Below are 25344 nucleotides of genomic sequence, written 5' to 3'. Positions count from 1 at the left end.
GATGTTAGAATGAAGTGTGGTTTTATTGGCCACAGCTCCCATTTGCTTGCCTGTAAAGTTTCACTTTGTACCAGACATCAAACGTGTAGATTTTAATTAGGTTAACAGATGAAGCAGCTCTGCCTTTTATTTTCCATAGCTACATACTAGTTATTTTTACTGAAGACTGCAAATAGTACGTGGTCCCAATTAAAAGAAAAATGTACTTGTGAAATTTAGCTGTTGAATGAGTTAGATCTACAGCATAAATAATTCTAGTTTAAAAATGTCATTAAAATAATAATAATATAACATTATAGACACCATTATAGCTCCCCAAAATAAACTATAGGCAATAAACAACCTGATCATGCCTAATATAAGCCTTTCAGAGTTAAACCCCTTCACAACGTGGCCAATTTTTTTTGCGTTTTCATTTTTTTACTCCCCTTTCTTACCAGAGGCATAAGGCTTTTATTTTTCTGTCCACATAGAATATAAGGACATTTTTCTTGCAATTTGTACTTTTCAATGACACCATATATTTTACCACATGGTGTACTGGAAAACGAGAAAAAAATTCCAAGTGGAGAGAAATTGTGAAAAAAAAAATCTGACATTCTTTTTTTAGAAATTGTTTTTTCGGTGTACATTTTGTGGTAAAAATGACCTTGCAATATGCTTCTCCTCATCAGTACAATTATTGTGATACTAAACATGTCCAGTTTTTTATTATTTTAATGGTAAAAAAAAATCAGAAGTTTGAAATCAAACATTTTTAGGATGTGTTTAGGAAGCATTTTCTGAGAACCATAACTTTTTCATTAAATGGTCAATGGGGCTGTATGATGGCTTATTTTTTGTGGGGCAGGACAACATTTTTACTGATATAATTTTTGGAATTGATATGCCATTTTGATCGCTTGTTACATCATTTTTTTGTCGTATTGCAGTGACCAAAAAAAACGTAATTTTGGCATTCTTTAAATTTTTTCATTTACTATGTTTTCTGATCGGGTTAATTATTTTGATGCTTTGATACATCTGACTTTTCTGAATGTGGTGATACTATGTATATGTATTTTTACAATTTTTTATTATATTTATTTTTAATGGTCAAAAAGGGGGCGATTTGAACTTTTACGGGGGGTTTTTGTCATTTTTTAAAACTTTTTTTTACTTTTCACTGTTCTTTTTATCTTAAAAATCTTGGCCTCCTTTGAAGTAAAAGGACAAGTATGAAGGTGTTCAACAGACCCCCTGCTGTCATAGCAATCCATCAGGGACCCACAATCACATCACAAATGCAGATATGGAAGCTTAGAATGACGTCCCCCCCATTCCGACCTGCTGTCAATGCCTCTTTCAGAGTTTGACAGCAGCATTTAACAGGTTAACAAGAACGTGCGACTCTTCGCACCTCGTGCTGCTATTATTAGGTACAGGTCCTGACTGTAACATAGCCATTATCTGCTAAGTATGCATTCTACATATACAGTATGGTAGATGTCAGGAAGAGGTTAAAGAAAATTAACCATTTCAGAAGAAACAAACCGTTAAGCTGTCCATGTCCATGAAAAACGGTCCATATACTCATGACTGTATCTTGGTCGCTGTTTTCATTGTAAATGCAGATTGGCTATGTTGGATTTTTACATTTTTTTTATTTTTTAAGGAAATTTTCAAATCCTCTATTTTACAGAGCTACAGATATTTTACAGTTTTGTTGTGACTTTGAGAGGCCTACATATGGGAGAAAAAAAAGTTATACCATACTGTTGTTAGGAAACGTGTTAACCTTTCAGTTACTTCACAGGAATTAATGCAAAGTGGAATAAAAAAAAAATAATTTTAACATACTCTAAAATATTGCTTTAGCCTCAAATTCTAAATTGTCACAAGGGGTAATGGGAGAAAATGGACACCACAATTTGTTACACAATTTCCCCAGAATTTCAGAACATCTCATATGTGATCAAACACTGCTGTTTGGAGGGAAAGTTGAAATCCCATTTTGGACTGAAATAAGATGGCGACGTGCATGAAGATACAAACCACATGTCAGATCAGCCAGATTCATTAAGAGGAGTATGCTACTATAATCATGTACAGAAAATAAAATAAAAAATATTTGGTCAGAAAATAATATAATAGAAAAAAGAATATGTATCAGTATCTGATTAAAACAGAGGTGATTCATTCACTTTAAAGGCCAGGAATGTACATTTTTTTCGAGTTACTGTGATGCTCATTTATAATGACACAAAATGTAACGTTTATCTATTATGAGTGAATTTTTTTTTTTTTGTAAACATAATAACAGTAGCTAAACCACTTAATACAGTGGGGGAAATAAGTATTTGATCCCTTGCTGATTTTGTAAGTTTGTCCACTGACAAAGTCATGAACAGTCTATAATTTTAAGGGTAGGTTAATTTTAACATTGAGAGATAGAATATCAAAAATAAAATCCAGAAAATCATTGTGTAAATTATATAAATTTATTTGCATTTTGCAGTGAGAAATAAGTATTTGATTCCTCTCGCAAACAAGACTTAATACTTGGTGGCAAAACCCTTGTTGGCCAGCACAGCAGTCAGACTTTTTTTGTAGTTGATGATGAGATTTGTGCACGTCAGGAGGAATTTTGGTCCACTCCTCTTTGCAGATCATCTCTAAATCATTAAGATTTTGAGGCTGTCGTTTGGCAACTCGGAGCGTCAACTCCCTCCATAAGTTTTCTATGGGATTAAGGTCTGGAGACTGGCTAGGCCAGTCCATGACCTTAATGTGCTTCTTTTTGAGCCACTCCTTTGTTGCCTTGGCTGTATGTTTTGGGTCATTGTCTTGCTGGAAGACCTAGCCATGACCCATTTTTAAGGTCCTGGTGGAGGGAAGGAGGTTGTCACTCAGGATTTTATGGTACATTGCTCCATCCATTCTCCCAATGATGAGGTGAAGTAGTCCTGTGCCCTTGTAACAACTCTGCTGGCATCACGGCATGGCCTCTCATCTCTCACACACCATCTTACCCACTGCTCCAGGTCATGTGGTCTCTGTCTGCTGCTGGCTCCATGCTCTGTCTCTTGCTTTCTGCCTGCTCTCTGTATGCTTCCTGGCTGTGTGCATAGGGGTGCGGCGCCAGAACTCTCTGGTTCTTATAGAATCAGGGCACACCTGTCTAATGTGTTCCTGACCAATTACCAAGAGGCTGCTAGTATTTAGGGCAGCTCCACCCTGTGGACTGGGCCTGTGCAATGTCTAAACTCAGTTAGTGTCTAGCTTCTGAGCTGCCAGGCCTTGCTCTGTGTTCCTCCTTCTCTGGAGGTTCTACTCCTAGCTTTGCCTTGATCTTGTTGTCTGCCCTCCAGGAGGCAGAATATCCTGGTCCCTATGTCTTTGTTCTTCCACCTTGTCTTGTTCCATTACCTTGTCTGAACTTTGTCCTACCTCTGTCTCCTTGTCTGTGGCTTCTTTCCGTGCTGTGTCTTTCCTTGTGTCCTTTCTATCTGCTTATGTTCCGCACTCTTGCGGCTTTTGTTCCTTTACTTCTGCTCCGCACTCCTGCAGTTCTGCTCTGTTCTACTCTGCTCTGCACCTGCTGCTGCAGAAATCTCTTGCTGCAGCTCCTCTCCGCATTCCTTGCGGTTCTGCTTTGCTTAGCTTCTGCTGCAAAAATCTCTTGCTGCAGCTCCTCTCCGCATTCCTTGCGGTTCCACTCTGCTTAGCTTCTGTTGCTGCTCTATCTCTTGCTGCTCTACCGCTCCTATCCGCAGTCTTGCGGTTCTCTTCCAGTGTGAACAGGTCCCAACCTGTTCCTTCATACTTCATTCCTTCCTGCTTGTTTCCTTACCTGCACCTCCTGTGTGAACAGGTCCCCACCTGTTCCTTCATACACCACACCAACCTGCCCTGTGTCTCAGCCGTGCCTGCCATGTCTCTGCCGTGCCTGCTCTGTGTCTCTGCCGTGCCTGCCTGCCCTGGGTCTCTGCCGTACCTGCCAGCCCTGTGTCTCTGCCGTGCCTGCTAGCCCAGTGTCTCTGCCGTACCTGCCAGCCCAGTGTCTCTGCCGTACCTGCCAGCCCAGTGTCTCTGCCATACCTGCCAGCCCAGTGTCTCTGCCGTACCTGCCAGCTCAGTGTCTCTGCCATACCTGCCAGCCCTGTGTCTCAGCTGTGCCAGCCTACTCATCTGAGTTTCAGCCATGCTCATCTGCCAGTCCTGCCTGATGCCCACACCTGTCCTAGTGTTCCTGTTCTCCAAGTGGGATCAGCAGCCACAGCCAGACACCACCCTGGAATAGTACCTGGCAGCTGCCTGCCTCACAAGTCTGACCTCACCATCAGAGGCTCCAGAGAAGACCAAGGCAGCTGTCATAGTCACGCCCCTTCCAGGGTAGTTTGGTTCATGGCACAGTGGGGTCACATACTCCCCGAGTTCACGCCCACCAGTCAGGGCGTGAGAGTGACAGCCCTTAGCAGAGAAACACCTCCTAAACATAATATTTCCACCTCCATGCTTGACAGTGGGGATGGTGTTCTTTAGGCCATAGGCAGCATTTCTATTCCTCCAAACACAGCGAGTTGACTTAATGCCAAAGACCTCAATTTTTGTCTCATCTGACCATAGCACCTTGTCCCAATCACTCACAGAATCATCCAGGTGTTCATCCAGGTGTTCATTGGCAAATTTCAGACGGACCTGCACATGTGCTTTCTTGAGCAGGGGGACCTTGTGGGCACTGCAGGATTTTAAACCTTTACGGCGCAATGTGTTACCAATAGATTTCTTGGTGACTGTGGTCCCAGCTGTCTTGAGATCATTAGCAAGTCCCCCTGTGTAGTTTTAGGCTGATCTCTCATCTTAGTCATGATCAAGGATACCCCATGAGGTGAGATTTTCTTACTATTGCACCAACAGCTGTCTCCTTCTCACCCAGCGTCTTACTTATTTTTTTGTAGCCCAGCTTTGTGCAGGTCTATGATCTTGTCCCTGACATCCTTATAATGCTTTGTTCTTGCCCGTGTTGTAGAGGTTAGAGTCTGATTAATTGAGTCTGTGGACAGCAGTTTTTTATTAAGGCCCTTTCACACATCATTTTTTTTCCATCAGTCGCAATCCGTTGAATTGTGAAAAAAATGGATCAGGAGACTGATGCCGCTGGATCTGTTTTTTTCTAATAGACTTGTATTAGCGACGGATTGCGTTGGATGGCCTCACGTTTCATCCGTTGTTCGTCGGATCCATCAAAAATTGTTTGTCCAGCGGCCGGAGACAATGGACAAAGTAACGTTTTTTGTGTACATCGAAAAAACAGATAGCGACGGATCTGTCGCCATCAGTGTTGAGCATTCTGATACCGCAAGTATCGGGTATCGGCCGATACTTGCGGGTATCGGAATTCCGATACCGAGATCCGATACTTTCGTGGTATCGGGTATCGGTATCGAAACAACATTAATGTGTAAAAGAAAGAATTAAAATTAAAAATATTGCTATACTCACCTCTCCGACGCAGCCTGGACCTTACCGAGGGAACCGGCAGCGTTCTTTGCTTAAAATGCGCGCGTTTACTGCCTTTCGTGATGTCACGGCTTGTGATTGGTCGCGTGCCGCCCATGTGGCCGCGACGCGACCAATCACAGCAAGCCGTGACGTAATTTTCAGGTCCTGAATGCCTAATTCTAGGCATTCAGGATTTGAAAATTACGTTACGGCTTGTGATTGGTCGCGTCGCGGTCACATGGGCGACGCGACCAATCACAAGCCGTGACGTCACGGGAAAGGCACAGATGATTGGCCTCGGGGAGACCAAAACATCCAACACCGTGGAGACACCATCACGTGTTTCTCAACGCAGTGATCCAGAACACTGCCCCCATCCCTTATGGGAAATATGCAAATGCATGTAGGATAGCTGCGGAGACACCATCACGTGTTTCTCAACGCAAGCAGTGAATAGCCAGGTCTTTCCCCGGGAAGGAACAACCACGGGAAGGGCAGCATCCAATAAAGGAAAACATCCAATACAGGAAAACCACCTATGCCAAGCATGGTATCCATCCACAGACAGCTTTTTTTTTTTTTTTTTTTTTTTTTCCCCTCAGATGGGAAGTTCCACAGTCAGGTAACCAAAACTATAAGGAACTCATCTCCCAAAACAGCGTGCCACACACTTAGTGCCACCGCCATTCCCATCATCATTGGAAAACACACAAAAAATGTTTTAATTAACAACCAAAAACCACTTCAAGATACATTAACAAAATGTTTCCACTTTTTAGTCTTCCAAATTCCCTCTGCATCCACCTCCCCTCTCCTCCTCTGATCACACACAAAGCAAAAATACAATTTTCCCAAAATAATTTTTATACAGTTTTTAACCTCAATATCCTTCCTTTTAAACACATACACATTCCTCACATCCCACAAAACCTCTTTTATACATGCCATCATCAACCACAATACTCTCTCCTTCTCCCCACACATACCCAATCCAAACATAAAGAGCTCAAAAGACAACAGATTTTCCTCACACAGCTCCTTACACAAACGACCCAGACCTGCAATCACACTTCTAGCATACTGACAATTCCAAAACAAATGCACCACACTCTCACTCCCACCACATCCACTCCTCGGACACCTCTCACTCCTCACTAAACCCCGATTTTTCAGAAACTCCCTCACCGGCAACACCCCATGCAATGACTGCCATACAATCTCACTCTGCCTATTTGTCATACCATTCACACGTACCTTCTTCCATACTTTCTGCACATCATCCCCTCTTACCATTTTAAAATCTGGCAAGAACAGCCTATGGGCTCGTCCTACAATAATGTCACATTCTATCTCTCTACACTCAATCATCTTATATACAGCTTTCTTCTTTTCTAACAATCTCACATCCACATCACAAAGTTCATACTTCACTAGAAATTTGTAAACCCACACATACCACACAGGAACCTCAAAAGCCACTGGGCTCCTAAGATCTCTTTCACGCCATTTCAAACGAAACAAGAAATTTCCAAACAAAAACCTGCACATACATGCATACTTCCCATCCATCCTAATCACACCTAGTACAAACACCATAATATTCACGCCGAAAAAAACATTCAAATTTGGGAAACCCAGTCCCCCCTTATCCAAACTCTTCATAACAATCTCTCTCCTTGCACGCTCCATACATGAACCCCAAAAAAAGACAAACAAAACCCTATTTAATCTTCTAATACACATGTGGCTTGGTGGAAACACCATCGCAACATACAAAAAAATAGGTAACACAACACTCTTAATAACTAAAATTTTACCAAAAAACGTAAGATCCCTCAAACTCCAAAAATTTAACTTACGCTCCACTCTCTCTCTCACATCCACCCAGCTTTCCTCTCCATCCAATTTCTCTGAAAATTTCACACCCAAAACCTTTATCGATCCACTCACCACATTCACTCCAACATCATCGCTCAGACTCCTTCCCCCAAAATTCTTACACTCACTCTTCTCCCAATTCACTTTAAAAGCAGATGCTCCACAAAAAATAGAAACCAACAACTTCACACGCCGTACCGAACACTCTGAATCACACAGCACACACACATCATCCATATAGCCACTCATCTTCCATTCTCTCCCCCCACCCCCGGGTACTTGCACACCCCGAATCACCTTATCTTTTCTTAACAAACATAACAAAGGCTCAATTGCGCAAATAAAAACGATAGGGGACAAAGGACACCCCTGCCGAACACCCGAAAATACATTTACTCTCCTCCCCACATTTCCATTCAACAACACACAACTGTAAATATTCTTATACAAACTTCTCACTCTCTCAACAAACTCAGAAGGAAAACCCATCTTCACCAACACACTAAACAAAAAACCATGCGCCAATCTATCATACGCCTTCTCAAAATCCAAACTCAACACATACACCCCTTTCTTACGATTCATGCAGTCCCACAAACAATCTCTCAACATACACAAACTTCCATGTATTCGTCTTCCAGGTACCGCACAACATTGCTCCTCACCCACCACACTCCCAACCACACCACGCATCCTGTTAGCCAAAAGTTTCGCATAAATCTTATAATCACAATTCAGCAATGTGATCGGCCTCCAATTTTTTAGATTTTTCAAATCACCTTTTTTTGGCAATAACACAACCACCCCTGCACGCATACCATTTGCCACCTCTGCGTTCGCCCACATATACTTACATACATCCACAAAATCCTTCCCAATCACATCCCACATCACACGATAAAATTCCACCGGTAGACCATCCTCCCCCGGTGTTTTATTCAGCGCCATACTGCACACCACCTTCCATACTTCTTCACCCGTCACCTCACCCATCAAACTTTCCCTTTCTATCCTATTCAAACTATTTTCCAAAACACTCAACACCTCACCCTCCAAACCTTCATCCCTCCATTTCACAGCATACAAATCATCATAAAACTTTGCCACTTCCTCACACAAGTCCGCGCCACTAACTTCATTTCCATCCATCCCATTCAAAACACTCATACTCTGTCTCTTCCCAAAAACTTTCTTAAAGAAAAACCGCGAACACTTCTCATTCTTCTCCAAATTCTCTAATTTGGCCCTATACACAATACTCCTCCCTCTTTCTAACAAAAAATCATTCACTTCTTTTTTCACTTTCACTAAATCTTCACTCACATCCATCCCTCCCGCCCTCAACTTATACAACAAACTCAATCTTGCATTTAAAAAAACAAACCTTTCTCTCTTTGCAGCCGCACACTTGTACCCGAGTTTTTTAAAAAAACTCTTGGTTCTCCATTTAACCCAATCCCACCATTCACACACATTTCTGAAATCACTCCTGCACCCACACCACTCTGCATAATGTCTTTCATACTCCTCTCTCACCCCCCCTCCTTCCAGCAAACTCACATTCAACTTCCACACCCCTTTCCCAGCCACCTCATTAACATGCAAATCCAATTCACACTTCATACACACATGATCCGAAAAAAACACCCTCTCCTGTGCATAACTAACAGGAATCAGATTTTTTGAAACAAAACAATAGTCCAATCTAGACTCCACCCTCCCACTGTCAGAAAAAAACGTATTTAACAACGGAGTTATCTTGCATGCCCGCTGCATATCTTTTAAACCAAAATCACTCACCATATCCATTAACACTTTCCCTGACGCATCGACATTCACACTTCCCACATCACAGTTCATATCACCCACTATCACAACAGGCACTCTTCCTGGAATAAAAAACTTAATTTTTTCAAATAAAACTCTACGCTCCTGTTTATCCACAGGCGCATATACATTAATAACGCAAAAACGAACATTTCTAAACTCAAAATTAGCCAACACACACCTTCCAACCTCAATCACCATATAGTCACACAAACTCACATCATTTCCCTTCACCAAAAAACCCACACCATCATTTTTATTACAGGCACTCCCTGACCACACAGACGCACCATGAGGCCATTCACTCCCCTTCACACCATCCACAATCCCACACTCCTGCAGACAAAAAATTCCTGCATTCTGGGTTGCAAAAAAATCCAAAATGGCTGCCCGCCGCCACCTGCTTTTAAAGACCCTCACATTTTGTGATATGAGTACAAAACCCATCACATACACAAAAAAATACTAAAAAAAATAACCTACGAACATGACATTACTCAACTTACATGAAAAACAAACCAAAAGGAAAGAAAAAAAAAAAAAAATTTAAAGGCAAATGCTATATACAAAATCACCTAGCTACTGAAATAATAGCACATATCTACACAGCACCGCCACTGTCCTCCTCCACCATCTGCGCTGAGCAGCTTTCAGAGCCGCTGACCTCCATACACTCCTCCACACGCGCCTTCTTCTGCCCAGCCTTCCTCTGGGGCCCTCCACCTTCATCACAGATTTCCCCACCACCCTCCCTGGGACACTTTCGACCTCCAGGCTCCTCTTCTGAGGAAAAAACGCCAATGCTTTCTGGATCAGAATCAACAATCAATGACGCAGCCATCTCCTCCGCCCCAGAAGTGTCAAAATCCATCAAACCACCCAACTCCTCATCTTTGGTAACTGGGGCCTCCTTTTTTTTCTTTTTATTTTTAACCATAGCACGCTCTTCTTGCTTTGCAGCTCTCCAGAATAACTTGTCCTCCAGCTCCTCCTTCCTCCTTTCAGCCTCCTTGTCCTCCTGCCGTCTATCCCGCCGTCTCTCAACCATGGAGGGCGGAATTACCTCAGCGCTTTGCTGCGCAGATGCCTCGCTTTCCTCCCGCTTCCTCTCCTCCTCCCGTTTCTTAACCTCCTCCTCTCTCTTTTTTTCCTCCTCCTGCCTCCGCTCCTCCCTACGTTTCTTTTCTTCCTCCTCCCGCCTCTCCTCCTCTCTAGTTGGCCTCCTTGGCACACCATATGGACAGTCCTTATACAGGTGCCCTGTATTACCACACTGGTCACATTCACGTGGCATCGGACACTGAGCCGCTGTATGGCCTTCTTGCTTGCAGTTACGACAAACCATGCTCTTCTCACATGTGTTCTGTAAGTGCCCAAATTGAAAACACTTCCTGCAGTATAGAGGCTGCCCTGCATACGACAGAAAGCCCCTATGACCCGCCACTGAAAAGTTCGCCGGGGGATGGGTAAAGCCTCCCAAACAGCTTGGGTCTTTCCTCAGTTTCACACGAAACACATATTTACAATTAAAAATGCCCAAACAATTTCTCTGTTTCTCTCCACTTTTTACATATTCGCAGTACCGAGCCAGGAACTGCTCCAGCAGCCTTACTTCTGTGTAAGGATTGTACACGGTTACAGTCACTACTTTCTCCATGAGCCCAAACAAAGGCTCCACCCGCACTCCCCCCAGGCAGGGGTCACCATCATGGCTTCTTAACCACTCGAAGACAGTTAGACAGCAAGGCTCACTCACAAAGGTTACGTCATATATACCTTGGTTGTGAAATTCATTCACACTGAAAATGTCAGTCCGATGAGCTCCAGCCTTTCCCTCCAGCAGGTCACGAACCACATATACCACGTTGTTTTTGGCACCATCCTCCACGACCAAACGAATCGTATTCTTGACAAACATCTTCAGTCTTCACTGCCGATACGAATATCGCAGACGAAAATTAGCAGCACGCTGCAAAGAAACACTCGCACCCTCTGACTGCGACACAAGATCGCAGCCAAAAGGCCGAGAGGCACTCCTACCCACAGACAGCTGTTTCGGGGTGTTTGCCCCTCATCAGTGTGGAGTAGGAATCTGGCTATTAGGAGCAGTGCCTAGTAAAAGTCTGTAAAGGCACAGATGATTGGCCTCGGGGAGACCAAAACATCCAACACCGCGGAGACACCATCACGTGTTTCTCAACGCAGTGATCCAGAACACTGCCCCCATCCCTTATGGGAAATATGCAAATGCATGTAGGATAGCTGCGGAGACACCATCACGTGTTTCTCAACGCAAGCAGTGAATAGCCAGGTCTTTCCCCGGGAAGGAACAACCACGGGAAGGGCAGCATCCAATAAAGGAAAACATCCAATACAGGAAAACCACCTATGCCAAGCATGGTATCCATCCACAGACAGCTGTTTCGGGGTGTTTGCCCCTCATCAGTGTGGAGTAGGAATCTGGCTATTAGGAGCAGTGCCTAGTAAAAGTCTGTAAAGGCACAGATGATTGGCCTCGGGGAGACCAAAACATCCAACACCGCGGAGACACCATCACGTGTTTCTCAACGCAGTGATCCAGAACACTGCCCCCATCCCTTATGGGAAATATGCAAATGCATGTAGGATAGCTGCGGAGACACCATCACGTGTTTCTCAACGCAAGCAGTGAATAGCCAGGTCTTTCCCCGGGAAGGAACAACCACGGGAAGGGCAGCATCCAATAAAGGAAAACATCCAATACAGGAAAACCACCTATGCCAAGCATGGTATCCATCCACAGACAGCTGTTTCGGGGTGTTTGCCCCTCATCAGTGTGGAGTAGGAATCTGGCTATTAGGAGCAGTGCCTAGTAAAAGTCTGTAAAGGCACAGATGATTGGCCTCGGGGAGACCAAAACATCCAACACCGCGGAGACACCATCACGTGTTTCTCAACGCAGTGATCCAGAACACTGCCCCCATCCCTTATGGGAAATATGCAAACGCATGTAGGATAGCTGCGGAGACACCATCACGTGTTTCTCAACGCAAGCAGTGAATAGCCAGGTCTTTCCCCGGGAAGGAACAACCACGGGAAGGGCAGCATCCAATAAAGGAAAACATCCAATACAGGAAAACCACCTATGCCAAGCATGGTATCCATCCACAGACAGCTGTTTCGGGGTGTTTGCCCCTCATCAGTGTGGAGTAGGAATCTGGCTATTAGGAGCAGTGCCTAGTAAAAGTCTGTAAAGGCACAGATGATTGGCCTCGGGGAGACCAAAACATCCAACACCGTGGAGACACCATCACGTGTTTCTCAACGCAGTGATCCAGAACACTGCCCCCATCCCTTATGGGAAATATGCAAACGCATGTAGGATAGCTGCGGAGACACCATCACGTGTTTCTCAACGCAAGCAGTGAATAGCCAGGTCTTTCCCCGGGAAGGAACAACCACGGGAAGGGCAGCATCCAATAAAGGAAAACATCCAATACAGGAAAACCACCTATGCCAAGCATGGTATCCATCCACAGACAGCTGTTTCGGGGTGTTTGCCCCTCATCAGTGTGGAGTAGGAATCTGGCTATTAGGAGCAGTGCCTAGTAAAAGTCTGTAAAGGCACAGATGATTGGCCTCGGGGAGACCAAAACATCCAACACCGCGGAGACACCATCACGTGTTTCTCAACGCAGTGATCCAGAACACTGCCCCCATCCCTTATGGGAAATATGCAAACGCATGTAGGATAGCTGCGGAGACACCATCACGTGTTTCTCAACGCAAGCAGTGAATAGCCAGGTCTTTCCCCGGGAAGGAACAACCACGGGAAGGGCAGCATCCAATAAAGGAAAACATCCAATACAGGAAAACCACCTATGCCAAGCATGGTATCCATCCACAGACAGCTGTTTCGGGGTGTTTGCCCCTCATCAGTGTGGAGTAGGAATCTGGCTATTAGGAGCAGTGCCTAGTAAAAGTCTGTAAAGGCACAGATGATTGGCCTCGGGGAGACCAAAACATCCAACACCGCGGAGACACCATCACGTGTTTCTCAACGCAGTGATCCAGAACACTGCCCCCATCCCTTATGGGAAATATGCAAACGCATGTAGGATAGCTGCGGAGACACCATCACGTGTTTCTCAACGCAAGCAGTGAATAGCCAGGTCTTTCCCCGGGAAGGAACAACCACGGGAAGGGCAGCATCCAATAAAGGAAAACATCCAATACAGGAAAACCACCTATGCCAAGCATGGTATCCATCCACAGACAGCTGTTTCGGGGTGTTTGCCCCTCATCAGTGTGGAGTAGGAATCTGGCTATTAGGAGCAGAATTAGGCATTCAGGACCTGAAATTACGTCACGGCTTGCTGTGATTGGTCGCGTCGCGGTCACATGGGCGGCACGCAACCAATCACAAGCCGTGACGTAATTTTAAAATGCGCGCGTTTCCTGCCTCCCGTGACGTCACGGCTTGTGATTGGTCGCGTCGCCCATGTGACCGCGACGCGACCAATCACAAGCCGTAATGTAATTTTCAAATCCTGAATGCCTAGAATTAGGCATTCAGGACCTGAAAATTACGTCACGGCTTGCTGAGATTGGTCGCGTCGCGGCCACATGGGCGGCACGCGACCAATCACAAGCCGTGACGTCACGGAAGGCAGTAAACGCGCGCATTTTAAGCAAAGAACGCTGCCGGTTCCCTCGGTAAGGTCCAGGCTGCGTCGGAGAGGTGAGTATAGCAATATTTTTTATTTTAATTCTTTCTTTTACACTTTAATATGGATCCCAGGGCCTGAAGGAGAGTTTCCTCTCCTTCAGACCCTGGGAACCATCAGGGATACCGTCCGATACTTGAGTCCCATTGACTTGTATTGGTATCGGGTATCGGTATCGGACTAGATCCGATACTTTGCCGGTATCGGCCGATACTTTCCGATACCGATACTTTCAAGTATCGGACGGTATCGCTCAACACTAGTCACCATCCGTCGTTTGCAAGAATGGAAGCCTATGGCGCCGGATCCATCAAATGATGGAATCTGGTGACGGATTCCGTTTTTTAACTAAGCATGCTCCGATCCAATTAGCCAGATCTGCTAGTCGGATCCGTCACATCAGTTTTTCACAATCTGCGATGGATCCGTCGAGCCAACGGATTGTGACTGACGGCAAAAACTGATGTGTGAAAGGGGCCTAAGCTGACTATGTAAGACAGCTGTCTTTATTGCAAGTAAGGCCTCTTTCACACTTCCGTCATTCTTTTTCCGTGACAATCCGTCGTTTTTTGAAAAAAAACGGATCCAGCAAAGGGTGCTGCTGGATCCGTTTTTTTCTCATAGACTTGTATTAGCGACGGATTGTGAGGGATGGCCACACGTTTCATCCGTCGTGCACTGGATCCATCGTAAAATCGCTGTCTGTCGGGCGGAGACAACGCACAGAGGAACGTTTTTTCTGTGCGTCAGAAAATCGCTCAGCGACGGATCCTGCGCTGTCCATCATTGGCTATAATGGAAGCCTATGGACACAGGATCCATCGCTGACTGTCAAAAGCAGGAATCCAGTGACGGATGTTGTCTTTTCAAACTGAGCATGAGGGGAAGGATTTCCCGTCACGGAAATTCTCTCTGACTCTCTCTCTTTTTACTATTGATGCTGCCTATGCAGCATCAATAGTAAAAAGATATATTGTTAAAAATAATTTAAAAAAATTAAAAATTGTGATATTCTCTCCTCCCCGTGCAGCCCACGCAGCCTTCCCGGCAGCTCTGGTTCCCAGTGATGCATAGCGAAATGACCCGATGACGTAGCAGTCTCGCGAGACTGCTACGTCATCACAGGTCATTGTCTCGCTATGCATCACTGGGAATGGAGCATCGAGAGCATCGGGAAGGCTGCGGGGGCTGTGGGGGACACTGGAAGGTAAGAATATCACAATTTTTTTTTTTTATTATTATTTTTATCATGGGTTGTGTTGTGTATGCGTTTTTGCAGCAAAAAACCGCATCGAAGACGCATACACAACGTTTGCACATAGCCTTCTAGGATGCACTAGAACTGTAAAAAAAACGGCTCCAGTGCATCCATTTTTTACATTCAGCACAGGATCCGTCTTTTCAACATTTTGATGGATTGTGACTGATTGTAAAAAAAAGAAGTGTGAAAGAGGCCTAACAAGTTGATTACGAGCGTCTAACTGGTCTGTAGGAGCCAGAACTCTTTATGGTTGGTAGAGGATCAAATACTTATTTCTCTGCAAAATGCTAATAAATTTATATAATTTATACAATGTGATTTTCTGAATTTTATTTTTGATATTTTATCTCTTACTGTTATAATTAACCTACCCTTAATTATAGACTGTTTGTCTTTTTCAGTGCTAAAATTCATTGTCATGTGCACTGATTATCTTGGATTGTCATGGCAACATTGCTGCGATCAGATGAACTTTCGGACACACTACGTCCGCCTAGCTGCGATCATGTGACATATATGGGAGGCGCTTTAGTAACGTCATGCGCACTGATTATGTTAGCGATTAGGATAGAGGAGTCTTTAGGTACGCGACTCTGTATACATGTTGCCGTGACAATGTAACATGACGAGCATTTCCAGGACATACTGACCTAAGATGAAGCAGGTTACTTCCAGACCACATGGATCTCGGCGTCATACAGGTGTCTTGTTAATGGGCACATAGATTATGGTATAAATAGAGGGTCTACCCCATTGGGAAGCCTATGCACCCCTTCTGAGGAAGATATAAGATCGAAATGAGCGTTAAGGGGTACACTGGACCTGCACTCATATAGGGTAATTATAATAACTTTGGATATTTTATGTCTGATATTTTCACTCTTACATTTGGGTACCTCAAAGGTATGATGTGCACATTAGTATTATTGGTCACTAAGGCTACTTTCACACTAGCGTTAACTGCAATACGTCGCAAATGCGTCGTTTTGCCGAAAATACGCATCCAGCAAAAGTTCTTGCTGGATACGTTTTTTCGTCATAGACTAACATTAGCGACGCATTTGCGACGCATTGCAAAACGTCGCGTCCGTTTTGCGACGCTTGGGCGTGTGGTAGCGGACCGTCGGGAGCAAAAAACGTTACATGTAACGTTTTTTGCTCCCGACGGTCCGCTTTTTCTGACCGCGCATGCGCGGCCGGAACTCCGCCCCCACCTCCCCACACTTCCCCGCACCTCACAATGGGGCAGCGGATGCGTGGAAAAAATGCATCCGCTGCCCCAGTTGTGCGGCGGAGACCACGCTAGCGTCGGGAACCTCGGCCCGACGCACAGCGACGGGTTGTTCCCGACGCTAGTGTGAAAGTAGCCTTAGCCTGATATTTTAGTCATAAAGGTATTTACTTAATGTGTATTGCTTTATGCCTTTGGATATATTATAGCCACATGAATTAATTCAACTATCTTTACACTATGCACTTTATGTCCTGTATTTAGTTTTATTCATACTTTGATTTATACTGGTCTGTGGTTTTTTTTATATATGGCATACCTTATATATATATGTCGCACTATTCAAGGCATAATCTTATTACTTAACGTCCAGCGTTTGCTTTTTCTCCATCACATGTATGGTTTACTGGCAGAACTTTTAACTGTTCTTAACATTTTTTTTTGTATTTGAATAAATTTTCTTATATTTAAGTTCATTGGTGTTGGAGGACTTTGTCTCTTTCATTCCACTAATGTTATAATTAACCTACCCTTAATTATAGACTGTTCATGTCTTTTTCAGTGCTAAAATTACAAAATCAGCAAGGGATCAAATAATAATTTCCTTCACTGTACATATCTATATATTGCACATGTACAGTACAGACCAAAAGTTTGGACACACCTTCTCATTTAAAGATTTTTCTGTATTTTCATGACTATGAAAATTGTACATTCACACTGAAGGCATCAAAACGATGAATTAACACATGTGGAAATATATACTTGACAAAAAAGTGTGAAACAACTGAAAATATGTCTTATATTCTAGGTTCTTCAAAGTAGCCACCTTTTGCTTTGATGACTGCTTTGCACACTCTTGGCATTCTCTTGATGAGCTTCAAGAGGTAGTCACCGGGAATGGTCTTCCAACAATCTTGAAGGAGTTCCCAGAGATGCTTATTACTTATTGGCCCTTTTGCCTTCACTCTGCGGTCCAGCTCACCCCAAACCATCTCGATTGGGTTCAGGTCTGGTGACTGTGGAGGCCATGTCATCTGGTGTAGCACCCCATCATTCTCCTTCTTGGTCAAATAGCCCTTACACAGCCTGGAGGTGTGTTTGGGGTCATTGTCCTGTTGAAAAATAAATGATGGTCCAACTAAATGCAAACCAGATGGAATAGCATGCCGCTGCAAGATGCTGTGGTAGCCATGCTGGTTCAGTATGCCTTCAATTTTGAATAAATCCCCAACAGTGTCACCAGCAAAGCACCCCCACACCATCATACCTCCTCCTCCATCCGTTAACCTTTTCTGTGTCGCACAAAGACATGGTGGTTGGAACCAAAGATCTCAAATTTGGACTCATCAGACCAAAGCAAGCACAGATTTTCACTGGTCTAATGTCCATTCCTTGTATTCTTTAGCCCAAACAAGTCTCTTCTGCTTGTTGCCTGTCCTTAGCAGTGGTTTCCTAGCAGCTATTTTACCATGAAGGCCTGCTGCACAAAGTCTCCTCTTAACAGTTGTCGTAGAGATCTGTCTGCTGCTAGACCTCTGTGTGGCATTGACCTGGTCTCTGAGCTGCTGTTAACCTGCGATTTCTGAGGCTGGTGACTCGGATAATAATAATAATTTTTATTTTTATATAGCGCTAACATATTCCGCAACGCTTTACAGGTTGCACACATTATCATTGCTGTCCCCGTTGGGGCTCACAATCTAGGTTCCCTATCAGTATGTCTTTGGAATGTGGGAGGAAACCAGAATACCTGGAGGAAACCCACGCAAACACACAAACTCTTTGCAGATGTTGTCCTTGGTGTGGTTTGAACCCAGGACTCCAGCGCTGCAAGACTGCTGTGCTAACCACTGCGCCACTGTGCTGCCCCAAAAACTTATCCTCAGAATCAGAGGTGACTCTTGGTCTTCCTTTCCTGGGGCGGTCCTCATGTGAGCCAGTTTCTTTGTAGCGCTTGATGGTTTTTGCCACTGCACTTGGGAACACTTTCAAAGTTTTCCCAATTTTTCGGACTGACTGACCTTCATTTCTTAAAGTAACGATGGCCACTCGTTTTTCTTTACTTAGCTGCTTTTTTCTTGTCATAATACAAATTCTAACAGTCTATTCAATAGGACGATCAGCTGTGTATCCACCAGACTTCTGCACGACAACTGATGGACCTAACCCCATTTATAAGGCAAGAAATCCCACTTATTAATCCTGACAGGGCACACCTGTGAAGTGAAAACCATTCCCGGTTACAATCTTTTGAAGCTCATCAAGAGAATGCCAAGAGTGTGCAAAGCAGTCATCAAAGCTAAAGGTGGCTACTTTGAAGAACCTAGCATATAAGACATAATTTCAGTTGTTTCACACTTTTTTGTTAAGTATATAATTCCACATGTGTTAATTCATAGTATTGATGCCTTCAGTGTGAATATACAATTTTCATAGTCATGAAAATACAGAAAAATCTTTAAATGAAGTGTGTCCAAACTTTTGGTCTGTAATGTACATACTGTGGTAGTTCAACTCACGTGGCAATATACAGAGGTAGAAATTAGGAACAACGTCTCTTTAAATCTTTGATTGGTTTATTATTATGCAGCATAAACCAGCAATAAGGGGGAAAAAATACAGCCCTTCAGGCTAAAACAGGAAAACAACAAAAAGCAAAACGCTGCAACCAGGGGTGGATTAACCCCTTCACCCCCGGAGCTTTTTACGTTTTTTCTTTTTTTCTTTTTTGCTCCCCTCCTTCCCAGAGCCATAACTTTTTTATTTTTCCGTCAATATGGCCATGTGAGGGCTTATTTTTTGCAGGACGAGATGTACTTTTGAACGATACCATTGGATTTACCATGCCATGTAACAGAAAACGGGAAAAAATTCCAAGTGTGATGAAATAGCAAAAAAAGTGCAATCTCACACTTGTTTTTTGTTTGGCTTTTTTGCTAGGTTCACCAGATGCTAAATCTAACCTGCCATTATGATTCTCCAGGTCATATCGAGTTCATAGACACCTAACATGTATAGGTTATTTTTTATCTAAGTGGTGAAAAAAAATTCCAAAATTTGCTAAAAAAAATTAAATAAAAATTGCGTGATTTTCCGATACCCGTAGCGTCTCCAATTTTCGTGATCTGGGGTCAGATGAGGGCTTATTTTTTGTGTGCTAAGCTGGCGTTTTTAATGATACCATTTTGGTGTAGATACGTTTTTTTGATCTTTGATCGCCCGTTATTGCATTTTAATGCAATGTCGCGGCTACCAAAAAAACATAATTTTGGCGTTTTGATTTTTTTTCTCGCTACGCCATTTAACGGTCAGGTTAATCCTTTGTTTTTATTGATAGATCGGGCAATTCTGAACGTGGCCATACCAAATATGTGTATGTTTGATTTTTTTTTAATTGTTTTATTTTGATTGGGGCGAAAGGGGGGTAATTTGAACTTTTATATATTTTTTATTTCTTTTATATTTTTAACCACTTTTTAAAAATTTTTTTGGCTTGCTTCAATAGCCTCCATAGGAGGCTAGAAGCATGCACAACTCAATCGCCTCTGCTACGTAGAGGTGAAGTACAGATCACCTCTATGTAGCAGAAATGCAGGTGTACTTTGAATGCCGACCACAGGGTGGCGCTCAAAGCAATCGGCCATCAACAACCATAGAGGTCTCAAGGAGATCTCTGGTTGTTATGGCAATGCACCGCTGACCCCCGATCATGTGTCGGGGGTCAGCGGTGCGAGCACCGCCGGCCGCGCGGCCGGGAGCGCTAGTTAAATGCCGCTGTCAGCGCTTGACGGCGGCATTTAACTAGTTAATGGGCACGGGCGGATCGCGATTCCGCTCGCGCTCATTGTGCGCACATGTCAGCTGTACAAAACAGCTGACATGTCGCGGCTTTGAGGTGGGCTCACTGCCGGAGCCCACCTCAAAGCAGGGGATCTGCCAGCTGATGTACTATTCCATCAGCTGGCAGAAAGGGGTTAATGGTAGCCAGGGTCCTGGGCTGTTCAGACTCTGTGGGCCTCCCAGTCATGTGATGGGGTCATGCGATGGGGTCATCATATACCTGAACCAGATTATTCCAGAAAAATAGTTGCTGAATGAAACTCCACTTCTCACCTATCACACATTAACAATTCCCATCACCAGATCACACATATAACTGACAGCTTTTGTTTTGGCCAAAAGATTTTTCAAGCCGCCACCATAACACGGTAGACACTTTTGGCCGGGCCCTACTCTATTGTAACCTATTAAATAGTTGTTAAAATATGCAATACAATTTAGGTATATATTTATTTTTCAATTTTTAAAATAATCAATAATATTACATACAAGGAACAAATACAACACCATGACCAGATGACCAGACCACATATTACCACCACATAGTGACCAAATAATAGCACATACAAGGGACAAATACCGCAACATCATGTCCAGACCACATATTACCACCACATAGTGACCAAATAATAGCACATACAAGGGACAAATACCGCAACACCATGACCAGACCACATATTACCACCACAAAGTGACCAAATAGCACATACAAGGGACAAATACCGCAACACCATGACCAGACCACATATTACCACCACAAAGTGACCAAATAGCACATACAAGGGACAAATACCGCAACACCATGACCAGACCACATATTACCACCACATAGTGACTGAATACTACAATACTGATCAGTAATATAAAAAAACACAATACTATCACCATAAGTGCCAGTATTCACAGGAGATCTGTACTTAGTATGCAGTGTCTGTGTAGAGGTAATACAGTGATCACTGGTGACATTATACACAGGACCTCTGTATATAGTATACAGTGTTTGGTTTCAGTGTATAGGTAACACACTGACTCACCAGGGACGTCTCTAGGTGAAGTCCTTCATCTTTCATCCAGCGCATACCGTGATCACTTCATCCATCCAGGACTAGTCTCTGCAGGAAATACCACAGTTATCTCGAGCTCCGCTTGCAGAACCCAATACTTAATTTTTCCCAACTTCTACATTACACCATATGAAGAAAAAAAGGCGACATAGTATCACTCTGCACAGTAACAGGACCGCCCCCCCCATTTAAAACAGTATACTCAAAAGATAAAATAAATACATCACTGCAGTAATAATATCCCTTAATTAGCCCCTATGGTAATAATAATATTCCCCATCCTGGCCCCGTGTATCTCATTCCTGGCTCCAGCCATATGTTCTCGCATCCTGCCCTCATGAGTATCCATCCTGCCCCATATGATCTCCCTATCCTGCCCCATCGGTCTCCATCATATCCATCCTGCCCCATGATCCTGCACGATCTGTCTCCAATCCTGCCCCATGTCTTTCATTCTGCCCATGTCTCCAATCCTGCCCCATCTTTCTCCAGTCCTGCCCCCAGTGTGTCCAGCATCTCTGCCCCCAGTGTCCAGCATCTCTGCCCCCAATGTGTCCAGCATCTCTGCCCCCAGAATGTCCAGCATCTCTGCCCCCAATGTGTCCAGCATCTCTGTCCCCAGTGTCCAGCATCTCTGCCCCCAGTGTCCAGCATCTCTGCCCCCAGTGTCCAGCATCTCTTCCCCAATGTGTCCAGCATCTCTGCCCCCAATGTGTCCAGCATCTCTGCCCCCAATGTGTCCAGCATCTCTGTCCCCAGTGTCCAGCATTTCTGCCCCCAATGTGTCCAGCATCTCTGCCCCCAGAGTGTCCAGCATCTCTGCCCCCAGAGTGTCCAGCATCTCTGCCCCCAATGTGTCCAGCATATCTGCCCCCAATGTCTAGCATCTCTGCCCCCAGTGTCCAGAATCTCTGCCCCCAGTGTCCAGGATCTCTTCCCCAAATGTGTCCAGGATATCTGCCCCCAATGTCCAGCATCTCTGCCCCCAGTGTCCAGCATCTCTGCCCCCAATGTGTCCAGCATCTCTGCCCCCAATGTGTCCAGTATCTCTGCCCCCAATGTGTCCAGCATCTCTGCCCTCAATGTGTCCAGCATCTCTGCCCCCAATGTGTCCAGCATCTCTGCCCCCAATGTCCAGTATCTCTGCCCCCAGTGTCCAGTATCTCTGCCCCAATGTGTACAGCATCTCTGCCCCCAATGTCCAGCATCTCTGCCCCCAGTTTCCAGCATTCTGGCCCGCGTCCCCCGGATTGCCACTCTCAATAAAAAAAAACAAAAAACGAGTTCTTCTCACCTGACCGCGCTCCTTCGGCAAAGCTCCCTCCTTGCAGCTGAAGCGTGCACTCGCCGGCGACTGACAATGACATCAGACGCCGGCGATGTGCATCAATAGCGTTACACTGCCACAGAGCCGGTAGGGGACCGGTGAGCAGATGAGACGGGGCCTGATGCGGGCCCCCTCTGCCCACCAGGCCAATACACCAGTCAGGGCAGTAATGCCCTGACGGTGGCGGTCAATCTGAGCGGTAGCTCAGGGCCCCCCCACACCACTGGGCCCTGGGCTACCGCCCAGATTGACCTCATTATAATCCGCCCTGGCTGCAACACAGTCCATATGTATGCGGGTAACATCCTGTTCCGGAGCAACACAGGTTCAGTCTTTCTTCAAGACACAAAAAACACTGAAGAATGCTCTCCACAATTTTGCTGACCAAAGACTGCCTCTAGAGCCCAGTTATTTAAACTCCAGGCCATGTGACTCTTTCCATCATGTGACTGACTACATGATTGTAACCTCACACAGGTTCTGTCAGTACACAGCGGTGCAGGTGAAGATAAGGTGGACATCTCCCCACCCACTCTATTACATTACCAGAGATTTTGTATACATAAACATGAGGGGATATTGATGCATAGTCTGCCAAGGGCACGTAGTGATGAGAGCATCTTATTTTTCAATATAGAGCAGTACATCTTGGAATTCATGATAACATCAATGAAATGTATTCTCTGAAATTACAACCCCTGGCAAAAATTATGGAATCACCGGCCTTGGAGGATTTTCATTCAGTTTAATTTTGTAGAAAAAAAGCAGATCACAGACATGGCACAAAACTAAAGTCATTTCAAATGGCAACTTTCTGGCTTTAATAAACACTAAAAGAAATCAAGAACAAAAAATGTGGTAGTCAGTAATGGTTACTTTTTAACCAAGCATAGGGAAAAATTATGGAATCACTCAATTCTGAGGAAAAAATTATGGAATCATGAAAACAAAAAAACACTTCAAATAAGCACTAACATTTTGTTGCACCACCTCTGGCTTTTATTACAGCTTGTAGTCTCTGAGGCATGGAATTAATGAGTATCAAACAGTACTCTTCATCATTCTGGCTCCAACTTTCTCTGATTGCTGTTGCCAGATCAGCTTTGCAGGTTGGAGCCTTGTCATGGACCATTTTGTTCAACTTCCACCAAAGATTTTCAATTGGATTGAGATCCAGACTATTTACAAGCCATGACATTGACCTTATGTATCTTATTTCAAGGAATATTTGCACATTTTTTTCTCTATGGCAGGATGCATAATCATCTTGAAAAATTATTTCATCATCCCCAAACATCCTTTCAATTGATGGGATAAGAAAAGTGTCCAAAATATCACCTTAAACTTGTGCATTTATTGAAGAAGTAATGACAGCCATCTGCCCAGTGCCTTTACCTGACATGCAGCCCTATATCAATGACTGTGGAAATTTGCATGTTCTCTTCAGGCAGTCATCTTTATAAATCTCATTGGAAAGGCACCACACAAAAGTTCCAGCATCATCACTTTGCCCAATGCAGATTCGCGATTCACAATGCAGATTCGCGATTCATCACTGAATATGACTTTCATCCAGTCATCCACAGTCCATGATTGCTTTTCCTTAGCCCATTGTACCCTTGTTTTTTTCTGTTTAGGTGTTAATGATAGCTTTTGTTTAGCTTTTCTGTAAGTGCAGCGCCCCAGAGTCCTGGTCGTTGCAGTACTGTGGCTCTGCCACTAAGGGGAGCCATGGTACGTTCGATGGCACTGAAGGAGTTCCTCCAATCAGGTATCACAGACACCAATATGTTTCACAGCAGGGCCTCCAGGGGGAGCTAAGGGTGCTATTCATTAGGCCACTCCCCACCATAGTGGGTAAACTGGGGGTCAGGCAGGAAGTTAGAGAGAGACCGCTGACGGGATTGAACAGAGCAACACCCTGTGGCAGAGGGTGTTGTGAAGGGAGAGACTGTAGGGTCTCTGCCAGGGGTGGGATCCTGGCAGAGGCTTGGCATTGAGAGAACGTAACGGGACCGTGCCTGCTCAGCTTAGCGGCGGTGCCCAAGAAAGGACTAGAAGCGAGGCAGATTGTGCTGAGTGAGAAACGAGATCAAGCAGAAGGAGAATACCAGCAGGGGTTTTGTTGAAAGAGGCAGCACCCTGCTGAGGCGCAATACCGGTGGCCGGAACGCCGAGGGAGTGGATTAGAATACAGCTTCAAGCCATACTCCAAACAGCGGCAGGACAGTCGGTCTCAGGCGGGCTGTCTACCACATATCACCTATGAAGTCTTGGGGGGCAATTGCGGGAGAGGGGCGTCTCTAGGGTCCCGGAAGAACTCCAGGCCTACCTGACAAACGGGTGCCATTCCAACCTGAATACAGGGAGGGGTGGATTACAGAGGAACATCAAATCGAGTTGTGAGGGAACTTAAGAAACAGACACAACCGTTGTGGGGTCACTTTCCGTGAGCACAGCAGGGAAGGACTACAACACATAGCGCTAGAAGGAAGGCACAGATTTCCACCTGAGAGGAGGACTCTGGAGGTGCCATTGGACCGGCTGGACTTGCGTAGCCTGGTGAACCGTGTTCTGGACTGAGGACTCAGAGATCTCCAGTAAAGAGGTAAAGAGACTGCAACCTGGTGTCCTTGTTATTTACTGCGACCTGCACCCCACAACTGCACCGCTACATCGCTATCATTACTACCAACACCCACACCTTGCATTCTACTGTGCGC

The sequence above is a fragment of the Ranitomeya variabilis genome, chromosome 6, assembly GCF_051348905.1.
Source record: "Ranitomeya variabilis isolate aRanVar5 chromosome 6, aRanVar5.hap1, whole genome shotgun sequence".
NCBI lineage: Eukaryota > Metazoa > Chordata > Amphibia > Anura > Dendrobatidae > Ranitomeya > Ranitomeya variabilis.
Note: the sequence above shows the minus strand (reverse complement) of the source record.